Below are 20,457 nucleotides of genomic sequence, written 5' to 3' on the forward strand. Positions count from 1 at the left end.
GGAATTATGCAATAACTTCTAACACTCACTTGGTCTATTGACTTAGTTTTCTAGGAGCTCAGTTATCTTAAAAATAATAATTGTGGGATAGGTCTGCATGTGTGTGGGAATCCTCCCCCTATGAACTTCATATTTTTTTTAATTTTTTTTAAAACCCTTACCTTCCATCTTGGAGTCAATACTGTGTATTGGCTCCAAGGCAGAAGAGTGATAAGGGTAGGCAATGGGGGTCAAGTGACTTGCCCAGGGTCACACAGCTGGGAAATGTCTGAGGCCAGATTTGAACCTGGGACCTCCCATCTCTAGGCCTGGCTCTCAATCCACTGAGCTACCCAGCTGCCTTCTGAACTTTGTATTTTAAACTGTCTATTGAATATTTAGCAATCTTAGAACCAACTGTAGTCAGGCAATGTGATGGGCACTCAAAGATATAGAGAAATAGTCATGTAGGGAGTGTGTGTCTGAAAGAAGTTCTAACTTCTAACTGGCATAACACTTTCTTCAGCATACATGAAAAAGGCAGGGATGCAAAATAGTCACTCTGGAAGATTCAGGTTTTTTTCTTTGTTCTTTTTTGTTTGTTTGTTTTTGCTTTACAAAACACTGACCCACAGAGAGGTTCGGTGTGTCCTCTGCAGCCAGAGAAAGCCATTTTTGAGGCATTCGTTATCTCTCAGAGGCAACTTGAGACACACATGGCTCCATAGTAAAAAGAGTGCCAATAGAACACATGGCAAACAATAGAAAGGATCCTGAGGAGTCTAAAGGGTTACTTGAGCTCTCTATGGGTGACTTACTGTGAAAAGTCATCAACATTTCTGTCATGCCAGGGATGAAGCACTTGGTCCTTCTGGGTAAAGCAGCCACTGGGTCTTGACGAAGTAGCTCCTGATTCCTACAAACAGAAGACCCACAGTAAGGGAACTATCTTGATCAAAAACCAAAGTAAGCTTTGGGATCCTAAAGTATCCCGATTACCCTTGCCTCCACCCCTTTTTAAAAACAGACTCATTCACAGAATTTCTGTTTCTGATTCAGTTTGCCATAGAATCAAAACTTACTTTTCTGATATGTCCTTCCACAGCAGGGGGAGAAAAAAAAGAGAGAGAGAAATTTAATATTGTGTTTTTAGTCAATTTTTTATCAATTACATAATCTTTTTCAGAGAACACATAAATACCTCTTCACAGTCCCTTTCCTCCAACTCTTTACCATAGAAAATGCAATTTTTAGGAAAAAAATGTACATTTGAAAAAAAATGTCCTGGACATTGTTTCCTTGGCTTATTGTCATCTGCCCCCCTTTATGAATATGGGAAAATCATTCAATTGTGAAAGGAAGGCCATTCTTGCTCATTGTTTCTTTCATTCTCTAGCACAGAAAATATATCTGGCAGAGTCCACTTGTGTTTTTGAAGTATAAGAGAAGGTTGCGGGTCTGGGACACTGAAACTTATCCTTTGATAATATAGATTTGGGGAGATAATATGAGTTATAAGATTAAAGAACCATTATCTTTTCTTCTGCAGATGGAAATTGAATGGAGTCCAGACGCTTGAACTATGGTTCCATTTTAGGATCTTGTTATTAAGGTTCTATTTACCCAGTTTCCCCAAAGACCAAGAAATATTAAAGCTTATAATCCTTCCTTATCTCACACTTAAGAGAGGTGGTCTTCGAGTGGTTGTTTATTGAGGGAAATGGATATTAGAGTTAGGAGGGTCCTCATAGTTTACCTAAATCTCTCCATGAAGCATGAATGATGTGGATAGCACATCTGAAAAATGAACCTTTTGCCTTCATTTAAAATCATCCTACAATAAGGAAATCACTATTACCTCTAGCAGGGAACCAAGTCATTCTGGACAACATCTCTGCAGAGTGAGAATACCCTTTGGTAGATAGATTATGAAACTTAGAGTCATGGAGACCTCAGCTCAAATACTGTTTCTGACATCAGGTTCTGCTCCATGTGACTCCAAGCAGTCTTCTCAATTGTTCTAATGTGTAGTGTCCTCTTCTCAGGATAGCAATGATAATTCTCTTACTAAATAGACAGAATTGCTCTATTCCTTCTGAGGAAAAAGTCTGATCCCCATGGGGTTAGACCTGCCTGAATTTGAATAGAGTCTCATCCATCCACCCATCTCTCCAATTTCATCCCCTTCTCTTGTTCAAATCATTCTCAAATTTGATTTCAAGCACTTACCTCAAGCAAATCAACTTGATACTTCTCAAAATTCTTTTCTGCTTCTGATATCACCGTGTTTAGAAAAGAGATCTGTTGGCACAGTTTCACCTTGCTTTCCTTATACTTTTCCAAGTTCTCTCTTACTTCCTGGTCCAGTCTTTGCATATGGAGCTTTTCTTCCTTCAACAAGAACTGGTGCTTCTTTCGAAAATCAATGGTAACCAACTCTTTCCTAGTCTGGACCATTGACTGTCACCAGAGAAATTAGGAATAAGGAAAGAATTGAAGAGTCAATAGCAAGCATGTTCAGTATCAAACATTTGTGCTATATATTTATTTCTACTGTCCTTCTTAGAAGATTTTTGGGTTGTGATTGCAGACATAACTTTTCTATCTTCCTTTCTAGCCTATGTCACTCAACTTTGTCTATACTTCTTGGCTATGGGTGTGATGATATTATCTACTTTATAAAATATTTTGTAATGTTACTTTCCCTTCCTCCCTTCTAGTTTTTTATATTTCTAGAAAGGTTACTATCAGTGAAAAAAGTGAGAGCTTTAGAGGGAGGAAGGACTGTTATTCAAATACCCACTAACCATGTGATTATCAACAGAAACACACAAACTCACACACATGATACACATTGCATGCATCTCTAAAGCCTAATACAAATACATGATGTATATTTAATAAATATTTGGACTATTAAAAACTTAAGAAGCCAAATAATAAGAGAAGGGACCAAAAAAACTTAATAGTTGTGGGAAAATTTACTGAAACAAATCAGCCACCTGAAAACTAGAATAGGTCAAAAGGAAATGGAATTACATAAATGCACTGAAGGAAATAATCCCTTAAGGAATTGAATGTACCCAGTGCAAATAAAGGTCACAAAAAAGAAAAAAAAATGCACACTGAAGAAATGTCTCTAATGAGTAAGATTGACCAAATGAAAAGGAAACACAAAAATTATAAGAAAGAAAATAACTCTCAAAAAATTAGAATTGCTACTACAAACTAATGAATCCATAATACTTCAGGGAATAGTAAGACAAAGACTTATTGTGTGATTACACCATATTACATTTAAGGCCTGCTCATAAAAATCCAAATGCATTTGGAAGAATCAAATGAAAATAAATTGAACTGCTACAAAGAACATGATTTTTCTGAAGCTTTTTTTTCCAGAAGTCTGAGAGTACCTCTTAGTAATCTTTTTGATGAACTCACCTTGAGCATCATTGACAAACTGTTAATATCTAGGGATGATATGTCATTGCTTTCATCTGCCAACTCATCTGTTGCTTCTTTTTCCAGTCTTTGAAAATACGACTGTTTTTCCTCCAACAAGAATTGGTTCATTTTCTCATATTCATATGTAATGGACTTTCTGAGAGTCTGGACCTCAGCCTGTCACCCACGGAATTGGAATAGAAGAATAGAAGAATAGAAGAGAAGTCAATGAGTATCAGTGTCAAAGACATTATCAAACATTTGTGTTAGCTCTTACTTCCTTTTGTCTTCCTAAGTACATTCATGAGCCATGTTTACAGATGTAACCTTAATACCTGCTTCCTCAAGTTTTGCACTTGCAGTCACAATAAGCTGAATTTCCTCTTTAAAACTCTTTTCCTAAGTGTACTTAATGATGAAAAGTCCAGAGAGAGTGTTTTGTATAAAAGAATAAATGATTAGTCCTCAAGTGCATACAAAAAATTAATTCCCTCCAAAAATGACTAAATCATAGTAGAAAAATAAAAATTTTCTTGCACGTATGTTTGTAGATAATATATTTTAAAAACTCTACTGCTATTTATGAGGTCAAAACTGAAAGAAACAGATTCACTTTTTACCAGTTACCATTCTTTCAAAATAGGGGTTCTGAGAGAAAGGGCCCCTTCCAACATAAACATCTCTAACAGAAGCCTGACACTCACCTCACAGTGGGACTCTCTCATTGTCTCACTTTCCAGCATATTTTGAAAGTTCTCTTTCTTTGTCCTTAAAAAACTCAAGGTCAATGGGAGCTTCTCCTGAAAGAAAAATCAAATCCCAGTGAAACTCACTTTTATTCCAAAAGCCCCCAGTTGATCATTAAGGGTGCTGAATGACTTAACACCATATCTCTTCTAGGACTGAAAGTAAACTGATTATCTTACCATGCTCTGGCCAACAGCCTTCTTCAAAGGACGAACTTCGTAATCTTCATCCTCTATGTTTAAAAAAGTAAGATCCACCGGAATGTCTGTGATCATCTTCACAGAAAGAGGACTCTTCTTTACCAGATTTGCTCCACGTGGTCTGTTCCTTGATGCTCTGCAATAATGGAAGTATAAGTGTTTTGCCAGTGAAAACCAGATCCTGCCCATACTATTGCAAAAAATTTGCCCAGATTGTACAGTTTCCTTGAAGTTGGGGCAGTTTTTTTGAGGAGTGGGTTTACTCTTAGCACCTGAGAAGATACTGTTTGAAGAAGCTATGGCCACAATTGATAAACACTGGATCAGTGAAAAGCCTAAGCACATGGGGCAGATGAAATGCACTTTGACACCTTCAGATGAGGTTTTTCAGCCATATTCACAAACTCCAGGAAGAAAAATTCAGCTAAAATTTAGACCACGGCATTCATATGGTATAGAACACATCTCAGAAATATGGTATAGATGGATTTTCAATGATTGAAAAGCAGGGGAGAGTCTGGACCAGAAGGGAACCACATTCCCCACACATCCCAAACTGATGGATAAGAATTCCCAAGTCTCACTGCTGTCCTCTCAATGTAATCTGGCACCTAGGAGTCATAGGTCCTGTATACAACTGCAGTGTACATAAGGTAGGATGTTCTCTAATTTGTTTCCCTCATCTTTAGTCACTCTTTTTAATCAATAAAATTTATCCTTTTCTTTTTCTGAGTTGATGTTTGATTTCTCCTAGTCCTGCTCCATTTTTACTCCCACCCCAAAGCCAGGTATTCAGGAATGCTACTCTTTACCCAGAAGCTACCACATGAAATTAGTTGAATTATGATTCAGGGGACAACTCTGTGCCCCTCTATCTAACAAGAAGTACACTAAGGAGCCCCAAAGTCTCTCCTACCTCCTCATATCTACTCATTTTGAAAAAGATAAAAACCTGATGTAGGCACACATTTTGGCTCAGGGGACCATTGAACCTCTTAGTTCTAGAGCTGAACCTGAACTCCAGGACCATAATTGATGGAGGTTCCCATGTACCATTTCTTCCTCCTATCTTATTTTCTTCTCCCTCAATTCAGAGTCAGCATATTCTAGGAGTAGAAAAAAATCTCTTTATTTTCCCTTCAGTCTTGCCAAAATATAGTTTAATTTACTTTATTGGTTAGTTTAGAAATAAATGATCTAATTTCCAAGGGTCAAGACCATCATATGATTAATTATATGTGATAATCATATATTAGGTAAAACTTCAAATCATTTTACCTTTCTCCCAAACTGCCTAATCAGTTCTTAAATGGGTTACTTTCTTATCACCTCTGACAGTTACAACTTATTTCCTGAACTGAAGTATATTTCCTTTCCTAAATGTAAAAAGGAGAAAAGTTTACCCAAGAGAAGCTTACCTTCTAGTCCTTTCTTCAAGGAATGTGACTCTTTGCTCCAATCTTTGATAGGAGTAAATTGTTGGGGTTTTTATAGGGTTTCCCTTGTTTAGCTCCTCCTTTTATTTTATCAGCAAGGTGTGAACTCCCATTAACCTAAGACTGTTTGCAGTTCCTGGTTCTGGTGAGTTCACACATAGGTGAGTTCTCACATTTTTGCTGAATCTAGTAATAGGCCACAGTGTTCACACTGTAGTTCATACCTAGACAATTCAGGCCAGAATTATCTTTTAAGGCTATAATTTGACAAAAGGAAGGGGTCTTTGATAGATGTGATTGAGTCTAAATGATCTCACTTTTCTTGTATTCTTTAATGACAGTAGTGAAATATTTAACTGGTCCAAAAGAGATTATGGGGGAATACTTTTCTTGTAGTGGACCCAGAACCTGATGGTGGTTGCCAGTGCATCACCATACTCTGTTCTTAGATAAAGTTTCAAGTGGAAATGGAATACTTGCAGTCCCTAGATTTAACTCAAGGATCTCTGATCAAAGTTCCAGGGGATAGAGGAATGGGCAGTTCTCATTTCTCCAGAGAAAGCAAGGATCCCTCCAAGGTATAAATTGGAGTGTAGGAAAACAGGAGAGTGGTACATCCACACTTGTACAAAGATCACACCACCTTGAAAGCATAGAAAAACAGAAAGTATATAAACTCAATCACAAAGCAATTTTCCCAGAATTATGACTTAAGCACTGATCTAATCAACTGAAGAAATAATAATTATTCAAGAACAGGCTGAGTCAATGCAGTAAAAATTATGATCCTATAAAATTAATTTGCTTACTTAATATTTATCAAACTATCCAATAATTATTTTATAGAGGTAGGTTAATAAGGTGCATTTAGAAATATTTTATAGAGATAGGTTAATAAGGTACATTTAGAAATAAAAGATGATATGATAGGCCAATTTGGGAAGAAAGGAAAAATATAATTTACAATTCTATGGAAATGTGAAGAATTTGTGAACCAAAAAGGAGTACAAAATGTAATTTTTATAATATAATAAAAACATTTCCCATAAAAACCCAATATAGCCAAAATTAAAAGGAAATCAGGATGCAGGAGGGGGAGTTGAAGGGGAAAGGTGGAGCATGAATCATGTAACCATGTTAAAAATGAATATTAATAAATGTTAAAAAAATGTAAAAAAAAAAAGGAAATCAGGAATCAGAGTATGGATAAAATAGTGTAAGGTTCTCTGATAAAGGTATCAATTCTCAAATATATAACAAACTGTGAGAAAATTATGAAATGAGAACCATTTTAAAAATTGATTAATGATTGTTAGATGTAATAGGCTGTTTTCAGAGGAAGAAATTAGATCTCTATGGATGTTCATATGAATACTAGAATACTATTAATTAGTGGAATGCAAATTAAGTTAATTATGAAGTTCTGCTTTACTCCCATCATGTGGACTAACATGGCAGAAAGGAAAAATGATGAATACTAGAGGGGTGGGGAAAAACAGATATATGGGATGTGTGTTCATATTATTTTTCTGGTGGAAAAGAATTGGAAATTGAGGCGGTACCCATTAAGTGAGAAATAGCTGAATATGTTTTGAAAGATGATTGTGATAAATGCTGATGATAAAAGAAATTATAGGAGTGCTTGTGTAGTCTCAGGAAAATCTTGCAAGAAATTTACAAACTGATACAAAGCAAAGTAAGCAGAACCAGGAGAATGCTGTTTACAGTAAAAACAATATTGTCATGATAATCAACTGTGAACGTCTAGTTCCCCTAATTGATACAATTATCCAAGACAATCCCAAAGGATTCATGATGAAAAACTGCTATCCATCACTGGAAAGAGAAGTGACAGAGTCTGAGATAGAAGCATAGTTTTTTCACTTAGTTTTTCTTGCTTTATTTGTTTTCAACATGGCTAATGTGGAGATATATAGAGATCCTGCCCTATGACCAGAGATTTATCTGAGTGGCCTAGGGAGGTCATCAGGGTGCAAAGAATGAAACAGATTGGAAGCACAGCTTGTTAGCACAAAGTGCTCTGAGGTACAATGGAGTCACCAGTTTATTATAAAGGAAGTTTATTATAAAGGAAGATCCCCTTCCCCCAAAAGCCCAAGAAAGTTTCCCACAATTACAGAGAGCAGTATTCTTACTATAATCAAAACAAAAGCCTTAGAAGCCTCCAGGTGTAGATAAAAACCTATGCTAAACTATCAACTATATGTGTTATCATTAAGTGAAGTCTGGGACATTTTGTTAGGACGGAAAACCCCTGAATTTCTCAGCCTTGGTGGTATTATTTTTGAGCCTCATTATTTTACTTTAATTCTGGGCAAAATGCCCCTGCTAAGGGTTTGACCTTGGCTGTACCAGGCAGCTGCATTCTTGGCCAAAGGAAACTGTGTTAACCCCACTCCTGCTGGATTACTGAGAGCCCAAAGCTTTTCCAACAAGACTATATTGCATTTTAAAGAAAGGTGTGAATTATGAAAGGAATCAAAAGAGAAATCTCAGATTTTTATCTTAGATATCCCATTCTAGTCTTGACCCTGATAGGGAGAAAAGGTCAACACACTGCCGGCAGAACCGTGTATTGACCTTTTGATGGGGTCCAGATAAAAATTTCTACTTGAGATTCTAATTTCTCTTAAGTGCTCCCAACATATTCCCCCTTTTCTTCAATATAACATGATTTATTACACAGGAAAACTTTGAATAATGAAAGAAGTTATAGATTGGTTATAATCACCAGTTATAGCTGGATCTGATAGGATTTACAGATCAAATTGTTTGTTTACAGCTCTCTACAGAGATATGTTTGCATGACTTCAAGTGTAGAACTGCTATCATATTGCTTGCCTTCTCAATGGGCGAAGGAGGGCTTGAAGGTGGGAAAGCATTTAACACCCCAAATTAAAGCTTAAAGAAATTGTTAAACTTGTCAATGTGGAATCTAGAAGTCCCCAAACTTGTAGCCTAGTAATATTGGATGACCCCCAGTTTAGTTAGCTTGAAGGTGAAAGCCTGAAATTTGACCTTGTCACATTAGAGTTTCTCCTGAGGGAAAGTCCAACTTCACTAGTCTCAGACTAACAATAGATCTTAAAGTAGTTTAAGTGGGAGGGCTAATCCCATTAGGGGTTAAGTACCTCTTTTGTCCCAATGATTTCTCCCTTTATGCCAAAATCCTTTGCCAAAGTGGCCCAGTCCTTGTGTAGATGTGTAGCATGCAGCTCTCTTTGGAGGCCTTGAGGAAAGCACTGAACCTCTTTCCTTAATTAAAAAGTAGTTTTTCTGACTATTTAATAGTCCTGTGTTTTTTTCCCAGTTAAACTATGTAAGAAAACCAACAATATGAATAAAAATAATAAACTGGAAGCAGACAGAGAGATCAAGCAATCAATCAAAGAAGGCAGATATGCAGTAATCTCAAAGTAGTCTGCCCTTGAAGCTCTTTCTTCTTCCAATAGCCCTGGTGTGGTCTTGGTCACAACCCAGATAGTAAGGAGCTGAAGCCAAGGACAGCGGGCACTGTTTTCCCTCATTATTAACATTTGGTTCTCTCTTCCATCTATTATTATTATTATTAGATTTGAATGAAGATTCCTATCAGACTATTCCTTGAGGACAGTCTGAGAATAACCTATTTATAAGAATCCATGTTCACAACTGTAGGCATTCTCTTGCAGGGTGGGGCTGAGGGGAACATGGCCTCAGGACACAACATGGCAAGAGAGAACTTCTGCTGTAGTGCTTCTGAAATATGGAGAGGAGGATGAGCTTCAGGTGGTCAGCTTCATAGCTCCCACTCATCATTTCCACTCACCACCCATCAGCCCTGTAGTTCCTAAGAAAGTTCATTGATATTGGATTTTAATCTTTATTTGTGCTTGAGAGTGAATATTTGACTTGTATTAAGAACCTATGGACAGAATAAGAGAGAAAAGTGAGTAGGGAGGAAGAGTGAGGACAAAGATGAAAAGAAATTTGAAAATAGGGAGATAAATTTAAAAAAATAGGAAAGGACAAGGAAAGGAATAGGGAGAGGTGTGAAAGGTAAGGAAAAGGGAGAAAAGAGGGGTTGAAGAGAGAATGAGGAAGGGAGTGAAGAAAAATGCTGGATATATATGTATGCATACACACATACACACACACATATCTATCCTCTGACCTAGCTTTTCTGCCCATAGATTCTAAGAACAAAATGTCTGCTATAGACATGGAATCTAGAAGCCCCTAAACCTGTAGTCTAGAAAGATTTGATGAACTTCAGTTTACTTAGCTTAAAGGTGACAGCCCCAGGTTTGACCTTGTCAAATGAGAGTTCCTCCCAGATGGAGAGTCCAATTTCACTAGTCTCAGACTAACAATAGACCTTAAAGGAGTTTAGGCCGGGAGGGCTAATCCCATCAGGTGTTAAGTACCTCTTTTATTCCAAAGGTTAGTTTGGTCTTTCCCTTTTGTGTCTATTGTAAAGCCTCCGAGCCTCACTGTTATTCCTGTCTAGGACTCCTCATTTTCCTTTGTTACCATTGTGAAGTCAATCAACTGTCCCTCTCATCCTCAGTCCCCATGTTGCCCTAGAAAGGTATTTAAGCTTCCCAACTTTAATGGCTCTTTGGAGTTGTCAATCTATCCTGGTTGGCTTTCACGGGGGTCAGTGACCAGAGCATCCAGAGTTCAGTCCTCAAACTCTGTGTGGGTGTGTGGCCCCCAGGTCTGTGTAGAGGCCTAACTCAGCCCTGTACCCCTTTGCTTAATTAAAGAGTGGTTTTTCTGACTATTTAATAGTTCTGGTTTTTTTCCCAGTCAACAAATGGAGATCCATAGTGAGATTCTGAAGTCCCAGTTGCCTGAGCCACCCTGCTAATGAGGACCCCAAGACATGAGGTACTCACACAACCCATTTGAGGTTGAGTCAGGTTAGCAGAGGGGCCAGGTAAGTGGCTCTCAGAAAAAGGACTCAGTCTTGTGTATTTGGGAGTAAACCACTCTTTAATTAAGGGGGCATTAAGTAGTGGTCCGTGCATTGCACAGAGAATAAGAGGGGTAGGAGAGAGAATGAGGAAGGGGGCGAGGAAAAATCCTGGATATATATGTATGCACACACATATACACACATCTGACCTAGCTTTTCTGCCTATAGTCTCTAAGACCAGAATGTCTACTCTACAGAATTGATTCGGTTGATAAATGCACAAGTCATATAGGTACAAAATGGAGCTTTCACTATTCCAAAATAGTGATCTGAGAGCAGTTAGGGGACAGGAGGCATTTACAGGGCTTTCAGGGAGGTGCAGGAACTAGGGGCTCTGGCAGAACACACCATCCACCTTGCTTTGGTCAAAAAACTCAAACAGAGCTCAGTGTTGGGCTGGGATTAACAAAATAAGTATTAAAGAAATTTAGGGGCTCTGTGGGCCTGGGGAGCCCAAAAATTACTCTGATAATCCCCATCCTGATAAGATTGATTGAGATCTAATCTAGAATTTATCTAATCAAAAAATATCCTTGAGGGAAAAGGAGTAGGTTGAAGCTCATCCAAAAGTTCTTTTGGATGGTATTAGATGCCCTCTATTGGCCAACTGCTCTACCCTGTTAGCTGGATGGTGATCCAAGACTGATTATTTCTTTACTTTTTATTTCCCTTGCAAAGTGATGAATGTTTTCAGACTTCCTGCTTCTAAGTTGTGTGATAACTGAAGTCCAGGATCTCATCCAGCAGGTCATAGAGGAGCACAAAGTTGCTCTTGAGGTTCTCCTCAGTGATCTTGCCAAAGGTGGCCATAATGCCACACATCTTATAGAGGAACTCAAAGACTATGGTGGCATGGACATTTTGCTTGGGATGGCTGCCAGCCAGATTGACTTAGAAGCTTGACTTAGAAGAAACTAGTGCCAACAGTGTCTTTGAAGGGCTAGTGTACCAGCTATCTGGTGAGGATCTCATTGATAGGAAAGGAATCCACAGGATTCTGCTCAATTGTCATCTGGATAGATGCAGATAGATCTTATAGTTGAAGATGAAGAATGTTTCAGTCTTGGTGGCAACTCAGTCTCTTCTGCCCACAACTCTGAGAACAGACCAGATACCACTTTAACAGCTCTGTAGTTCGCTGGATCCATTGGTCTCTCTGTAAGATAACTGATGAGCCTTTCCTATCTCTCTCTGTATCTCCCCTCCCCTGTCTCTATCTCTCAGTCTCTCAATATCTATCTTTTTCTGTCTCTTCCCTCTGTCCTTCTCCCTGATTCCTAGCACTACTTTTGCTTTCCCAGATTTTGTTTCCTTATCTACCTTTTTTTTATGTTTATGCATTACACATGTGCAAGCATATACACTGAGATATAACCATATATAAATCTATCTCATAACCTTCCCAATCTTTTATTGGGGCATGTGAGAACAGTTCATGCTTCATAATATATGCTATAATTTCAAAATTATTAAAAAACAGTTAAATTTTCTTATTCTCACAGTTCGGTTCTGTATATAAAATTAAATTAAGACTGTATTAATGAAATTACTATGTGATCTCTTTTGTATCTTTTTTTTCTGGTTGTTTTTTGGTTTGTTCTATGCCTGCAGTGTCATTGGCATAGCCACATCTCAGTTTAAAAAATCCATTTACTGTATTTTCTGCAATGAACACCTTAAGAGAACTATTTGAATTATATAGTTAGCATATATAGGTTCTCCCCAATGTTCCCCCACCTTGGAATTGTCATAAGGAAATGAGGACCACTTTTCCTCATGAGGCACTTAATTTTTGCCCTTTTATTAATATATTTTTATATCACATTCATTTATGAATATATACCTTTCTTACCTGTTAGGGATCTGACCCAGGGAGAAAGAGGCCACAAATAATTCTCACAGAAGATGCTTCTGTGTTCTCTTTAAGGCTAAGGCCTTGTTTAACATAAGCTGCAAGTGTCTTATCTGGGATATGTTCAAGGCTCCTTCTGGAGTGTTTTTGTAAGCTTTTAGAGATGTTTTTGTTCTGTCTCTGGGAAAATTTTAGACCTCTTGTACCAACTCTCCATAAACAAAAAATCTTTGTCATCTCATAGGCAGATGTATCACCAATTACATATATCTTGACGTATGGATCTAATTCCCTAATAGAACTCTCATTATAAGAACTTGTCTATAATAAATGGAGTTATGTGAAGCTGCCCGCCTAGCCCCACAGACCCCTGTTCATTTTTCATGATCGGACCCTAACCAGCCAGGGCTGGCACCTAGTGCTGGAACAGGCCATTGTCACACCCTCCTGAGCACTGAGTAAGCACAATTTTGAGAGAAGACCAAGAATTATTCTCTCCCTAGTGAAACATTATTATAACAAAGATTACAAGATAACTAGAAAACAAGTAATTCAGGAAAGTTTACTAGCACTTCCAGCACATCTTATAGTGTATCTAATATTTTGTATCACTAGTGATCTTTTTCTACAAAAAGAGACACAAAAGAGTTATATTTTCTTTTATTTTTTCTTCTCTCTTTTTTTTTTAAACCCTTACCTTCTGTCTTAGAATCAATACATGTTATTGGTTCCAAGGCAGAAGAGTGGTCAGGGCTGGCAATGGGGATCAAGTAACTTGCCCAGGGTCACACAGCTAGGAAGTGTCTGAGGCCAGATTTGAACTTAGGACCTCCCATCTCTAGACCTGGCTCTCAATCTACTGAGCCACCCAACTGCCCCCTATTTTTTCTTCTCTTGAACCAACTTTCTCCTTGTAACTTTAAAGGTAAGGATTATTTTTAGAACTCATTTTCACTGCCAAGTGAATACAACATTTACATTATATTTGTGAATTCTCTGGTAGTGAAAGATTTAGTTGGTCCAGTTCCCTAGGTTTCAGAAGTTCCAAGTTATGCCTATAGTCTTGAGATCTCTGAATTCCTGACACATATATCTTTTATGTCACACTCAACATTTAAAATTTACTCTATAACAGTGTAACAAGATGCTTGTGTGGGTTGGTTATATGAGGTGAAGAGGAAAGGTAGCTGCTCCCACACCATTGGCTCCAAATCTAAGAATATGGCAGTCTCCAAACTTTTCCAGTTCATCTTTTTTCTTCCTACTAAGGGTAACATACTAACTGAGGTTTTACCTCATAGAGGGTTCTATTTTGAGTATGTATAGAAGAAATCAATGGGGCGATTATGTGTGAATAGAGTCCTGAAAATTCTCACACTAATGTTAAGCTCAAAATTCTAGTCTAAAGGAAAATGGAAGGCTGATTTATCTTGACTTTGATAAAGTTTGTCAACTATAACAATTAGTAACATTCTCTCATAGTTTGTGAGTCCGTAGTCAAGACAGAACAGACAGTATGATATGGTTATAGATGTCATTATTTCCCTCATGCCTCCTCACTCTTGGCTTTTAATTTTTCTTTTCATGAGTCTAGAAAGGGAAAATTCATCTTAGTCACTCCTATTTGTGACATTACCATTGCAAACAAATTCTTTGCCAGTTTTTGTCCCTTTCATTGATGTTCTTCCCTTCTTGAGAAAGAAGCAGCCATTTCCTTCTGTTCTTCTCAGTTTTTTTTTAATATATTTTCTCCTTGGGTCTGGACATAATTAATGAAACAAGAAAAAACACATTAAAAATAAAACTCTCTACCTTCCAGAACCCAAATAAAAGCTAGTACCAGTTCCAAGAGAAAGATAATAATTCTTTTTTAATATTTAATTTTTTCCAACTACATGTGAATTTAATTTTAATGTTTATTTTTAAAATTGTTGCCTATTCTTACCTCCATCATGTCATCCTTCCCTTCCTTGAGACAATAAGCAATCTGATATAGATTTTAAACATGCAACATGTAAAAACATTTTTCTACATTACTCATTTGGTAGAAGAGATATCAACCAAAAAAGAAAAACTCATTCAGCCATTACCCAATTATTGGAAAACCACTCAATTTCTAATTCTTTGTTACAACAAAAAGAACTGCTAAAATATTGCTTTACAAATAGATCATTTTCTCCTTTTTAATCTCTTTGAGATATAGGCCTAGTAGAAGTATTGCTGGATCAAAGGGTATACACAGTTTTAGAGCCCTTTGGGTATAGTTACAAATTGTTATCCAGAAGGATGACAGTTCCACTAACTAATGTCCCAAATTTCCAACAATCTCTCCAATATTTATATTTTTTTCTTTCATATTGGTCAGCCTATGATAGGTGTGAGGTGGTACCTCAGAGTTACTTTAATTTACATTTCTCTTATCAAGAGTGATTTAGAGATTTTTTTAACATGTTTATAGATAGCTTTGATTTCTTCACCTTAAGACTGCCTGTTTATACCCTTTGAATATTTATTAATTGGAAAGTGACTTTTAATTTTATAAATTTGATATAGTTCTTAATATTCTTGAGAAGTGAGACCTTTATCAGAAATACTTGATGTAAGGGGTAGCTGGATGGCTCAGTGGATTGAGAGGTAGGCCTGGAGATGGGAGGTCCTAGGTTCAAATCTTGCCTCAGGCACTTCCCAACTGTGTGACCCTGGGCAAGTCACTTAACTCCCATTGTTTACTCCTTACCACTTTTCTGCCTTAGAATCAATATGTAATACTGATTCTAAGATGGAAGGTAAGAGTTAAAAAAAAAAAAAAGAAATACTTGATGTAAAAAATTTCCAGTTTTCTCCTTTCCTTCTATTCTTGATTTTATCAGTTTTCTTTGTATTAAACTTCTTAAAATTTATATAATTAAAATGATTCTATTTACATTCTATAATACTCTATCTCTCATTTGGTTATAAATTCTACTATTATTCATAGATCTGAGAGATAAACTATTCATTCAGTGCTCTCCTAATTTGCTTATAGTCTCACCTTCTATGTCATGGGTATATGTTGTCCTTGTCTTGGTAAATTGTATAGGACATTCGTCTACTTCATTTCTGTCGGTTTTCCAGTTTTCCTAACAGTTTTCATCAAATTGTGAGTTCTTATCCCCAAAAGTTTAGATCTTCTGATTTATTGTGAGTATTTAACACTAGTGAGAACCCTTTTTCTTTCTTGGTACCCTGTGTAACAATTAAAGGTGGTCTGGAGGCTTAGCAGCAGATTTATAAGCATTTATTTTAAGAAAATAGAAAGTGATAGAGATAAAAGTTATTTCGGACTAACTATAATTGATTCTTCATATGACTGGCCCAGGTCCTGCTCACCATAGATCAAGGGCCAAAATAAGTTGGCACCTGGAGATCTTAGAGAGCCAGTCAGGGTAGGTCTAGAAGCTCAGAGAGAAGAGCATGTTTCCCACCTGGGTTTAAGAACCCCCCTTGCCCACAGACTTTCAAATATCAGGCCATCTGCCCTTCTGTGTTGACATTTCACTGGCTCTTCTTGGTTTTCTAGGGATGCCCACCATGATGCTGGCTCTGCCTCATTGTCACTCATGCTGACACTGATGCCAGGGGATGCCAAGAGATGCCAGCTTATGACGTAACTCTGTGGCACCCTCTGTTCCTGAGGATGGAGGTATTTTACTTCACACACCTAAGACCAGCCTTAGATTTTAAAGGGGAAAGTTTCATACTGAGTTTAAAAATAGCCCATTCTCTGAGGTTGCAATACAAACTCACCCTTTGATTGAATTAAGGACAAGGCCTGGAGGTAATTGGGATAAGGGGGACACATGAGCACCCTGGGAGGATGCCAGAAGTCCTGTGGCTTCCTGTAAGACATTTACCTCTTGTCCCACATCACTCCTGGCATCTGGAAGACTGGCCTTTGGGGTAAACTAAGGTCAAAGTCTACCAAATCAAAGAGTCTCAGAAAAATGACATCACAAATAGCTTAAAAAGATTTGAGGAAAGGAAGTTGTATTCTTTGGCAAGGATTTTGGTTCATGGAGACAGCTCCACAGCTCTGTAAATGTTTGGTAAAGGAATAGCCAGCCACACCAATTGAGAGGCCATTTCTTTCCCTGATACACTCTTTTAATTTCTTAATAAATAATTATAATTTAAGATACAATCTCCAGAGAATTTTAATCTTAACAGTTCTGGCAACGACTTGGACTGGAGTCTGAATTCCTATTCTTTTTTGCTTTCTTTTTTCTCTTTAAGTTTCTTTTTCCTTATCACATGGAGTAATTTATCTATAGTATAAAAATCAATATATATGTATATTACATATATTATATGTGTGTATATATGTTCCATGTTATCCATATTTATATATGTGCCTATGAAGTTCAGAATGTTAAGAAGAGTTCAATAGATGTTTCTTTTGTGAGTCTGTTCCTTGTGAACATCTGTGTGTGTGTTGAGCAATTACATAGTTTCCTTTTTTTTAAATTTAAAAATATATATATTTTTTAATAAACCCTTACCTTTCATCTTGGAGTCAATACTGTGTATTGGCTCCAAGGCAGAAGAGTGGTAAGGGTAGGCAATGGGGGTCAAGTGACTTGCCCAGGGTCACACAGCTGGGAAGTGTCTGAGGTCAGATTTGAACCTAGGACCTCCCCTCTCTAGGCCTGGATCTCAATTCCCTGAGCTACCCAGCTTTCCCCATCCCCCATAGTTTCCTTTTTGATTGGAAAGAAAAGCAACAAAATTGGCAAGATAAATAACCAGACATCTAATTTGGAAAAGTGCAAGAAGGAGTATTCTTGCATTAAAAATATAGGAAAAAGTGAGAAATGACCTTCAGTTTTCTTTCTTCCTTTCTTTAATCCTCATTTTTAAAAAGAACAAGCACAAATCAAGCTGTGTATAGGCAGTTCAACAGAACCATGTGACCACTAAGAAGAGATCCAAAGTGGAGACTTAGACAGTAACCAACAGGATCTAATTGATTTTTAGTTTGCTCAACAGTTTGGGATTTATTTATTTATTGTTTGTCCTTTTTTGCGTGGAAATGGGAAATACATGCAGCAAGAACCTTATCCAACAAGATTTACTTTACATAGGCTGATCATGTCATTGGAAAAATGATTACTGCCAATAGATTATTAGGGGAAAAATAATCTGGAGGTTTATTACCAGATTTATTAGCATTTATTAGTAAAGAGAAATAGAAGAGAGTTTTCAGCCTTTCTAACTTTAAGGATAGATTTGATTCTCCATTTAGCAGGCTGACCAGGGCCTTGATTTGTCAGAGATGGTCCAATAAGATAAGGAAAAGGGAGAAAAATGCCAGCCCTGGGAGCCAGGTATAACTATATATAAAAAAAGACCTCTCTGCTTTCTGCTCTCATTTTAAAACCAAAACCCTCCTTCCTCCATGGCCATGTTGTGCTGGCTCTGCTACGTTGACCCTTGGGACATTGGCTGAGGCTGGCTGTGACCAGACAGATGACTCTGTCCTACTGCTGGAGTACTTGGGATCAAAGTCCCCTAAATAATTTACTTCACACAAGATCCAGGAATGACAAAAAAAACAAAGACAAAGCAAGAAAACAAACAAAAACCCCAAGTCATTAGCCTTTGTAAGAAATGGTTTAAGACTACACCACCCCAGAATCCCTCTTTGCCCCTTTTTGGGTCTTTTGACTTTAAGACATTAAATTAGTTTTGGAAATAAAAACCCCAAAGAATTATATTATTGGTACATGTTTCCCACTGTTTTTTTTCATCTTTCCTATCCTATAGCTAATTCTTTCTCACTAGCCTCTCCCTCATTACCTCAACCTGTCCTCTCTTCTCTCTTTTTGGGGACTCTCCCTAAAGTTTCTATTGTACCTTCCATCCACACACATTCTTTATGCCCACTCTGTAATACAATCTTTATTTCAGTTCAGCATTCTGGGCCTTCTCACTCTACCCCACCACCTGAAGCCCTCTGCATTTCTGTTTCTCCCCTCTCCACTCTTCCCCCAAAATAAAAGAATATTTTCACAAGCATTGTCCAGACTGGGCTATTATGAATATAGGATAGCTGTGTTTGTTTTTGAAGTGTATAAGAGAGAAGAAAAGAAAAAAAGCTTTAGAAACTGGAAAAAAATTAAATAGGAGAAGGAAAGAGAGGCGTCTCCTTTTGACTCCTTTTTTAATATCTGCAGTTGAGAAACTCATAGCTCCCTTCCTGGAAGTCACTAAAACTCTGACACAGGCAACTGATGATGCCTTCAAATGTAGAGGGGTCCACACATGGTTGTTACTTCCCCCACCCCCAGCAGGCCAGGTCATGTAGCAATAAGTTGTAGGAGAAAGAATCAGGAGTTTAGAAATAGAAACTTGAACAATAATAGAGATTCCAGTAGGACTGGTGCTTCTCATGATGCCAACCACAGTGCCACTCAAGTGAGCTGGAGTCATTGTGGGAGACGTCAGAGGAATCATGATTTGTGAGGGTATGAGGGAGGGGAAGTGGCCTTGGAGTCTGAATGTGATGGCTTTTCCATTCCAGAATGTGATGCTTATTCTAGTGTGTTCCCTTCCCCCTGGTAAAGAGCCTCATGTAACCCTTAAGCTTGATAGCTCTTGGACACTAGGGCTTCCAGCTCAGTCTTAGTGAGCAAAACCAATTCTGAATGGGCTTCTGTTGGTTGTTTAAATGTGACTGGAGGGTCGAGGAAGCCTCAGAATGTTTGTAGACTTTCTCCTCATCTTGTGCACATAGGACCTCTGTTGGTAGGACACTCATTGCTCCTAATGCCTGACTCCTCCAAGAATTTATAAGGGAGAGATCTCTTATGTAAACTAAGAACCACTTACTTAAGAAACATTACATACCCTCCAGATGGCTCTTTGACCCTACAAATGCCCAAAGATTCTCTGGCTATATTCCCAGTTCTTATTCCTCATAGTCAGCAGTAGTAGTCCCTTCCTTTGAAATTCTGGCAGACATCTCCGAATCTCTCTGGGCCTCATCCTCTTCTGATGCAGATCTGTTTAAGGCAGCTGTTCCTGCTCAGGTTAAGACAAGGTTCTCTTCTGTTTTTGTTAGTTTTCAATATGATTTTTGTTTTACTTGAGTTTATGGAATTATGCCTGATGTCTTGTACTGAAGAATCAGTTTACAATGTCTAGCTGCCCTGACATTGCACATCCCAAAGCTGAGACTATTGAAACCTGATTAAATCTTATGGTACTGTAAATGATGATGGAGTCTGATTCCAAGTAAACACCAAAGGAAATGCTAACAAGCCACTGATCAGTGCAGATTAACGAATGATCACAGATGTGAGCAGCCTCTACGGGGTGACCTGGTGACATCCATGCAAGCTAGGGAGGAAGAGCTGTCTCAGGGGAGGGTCAGAAGAGTGACTATTCAACACAGACTAAGGTAGGACTCTTCTGACTTAGCCTGGTAAGGCATGAGAATATTCTCACTTAAGTCTGACTCTAGTTTGCTATGCCTTTGACTCTTGAACAGAGTAGAAATCAGATTAGGGGTCACATTATTCTTTTTCTCATGCTTCTGTTCTTCCTTTTTCTTTGACATGGAAACTTTCTTTACCCATGGAAGATGGTGGGAAACTGCAATATCATTGCAACTTACCTACATGTTTGTGGAGTATGAGCTACCTCCATGAGACCTTGGATATGTATCAGAGACTTGTTATAATTTCACACACATACACACATACACACATACACACACACACACACACACACACACACACACACGCACGCACACACACACGCATGCACGCACATCTTTTC

This window comes from Gracilinanus agilis, chromosome 6, assembly GCF_016433145.1.
Source record: "Gracilinanus agilis isolate LMUSP501 chromosome 6, AgileGrace, whole genome shotgun sequence".
Lineage (NCBI taxonomy): Eukaryota > Metazoa > Chordata > Mammalia > Didelphimorphia > Didelphidae > Gracilinanus > Gracilinanus agilis.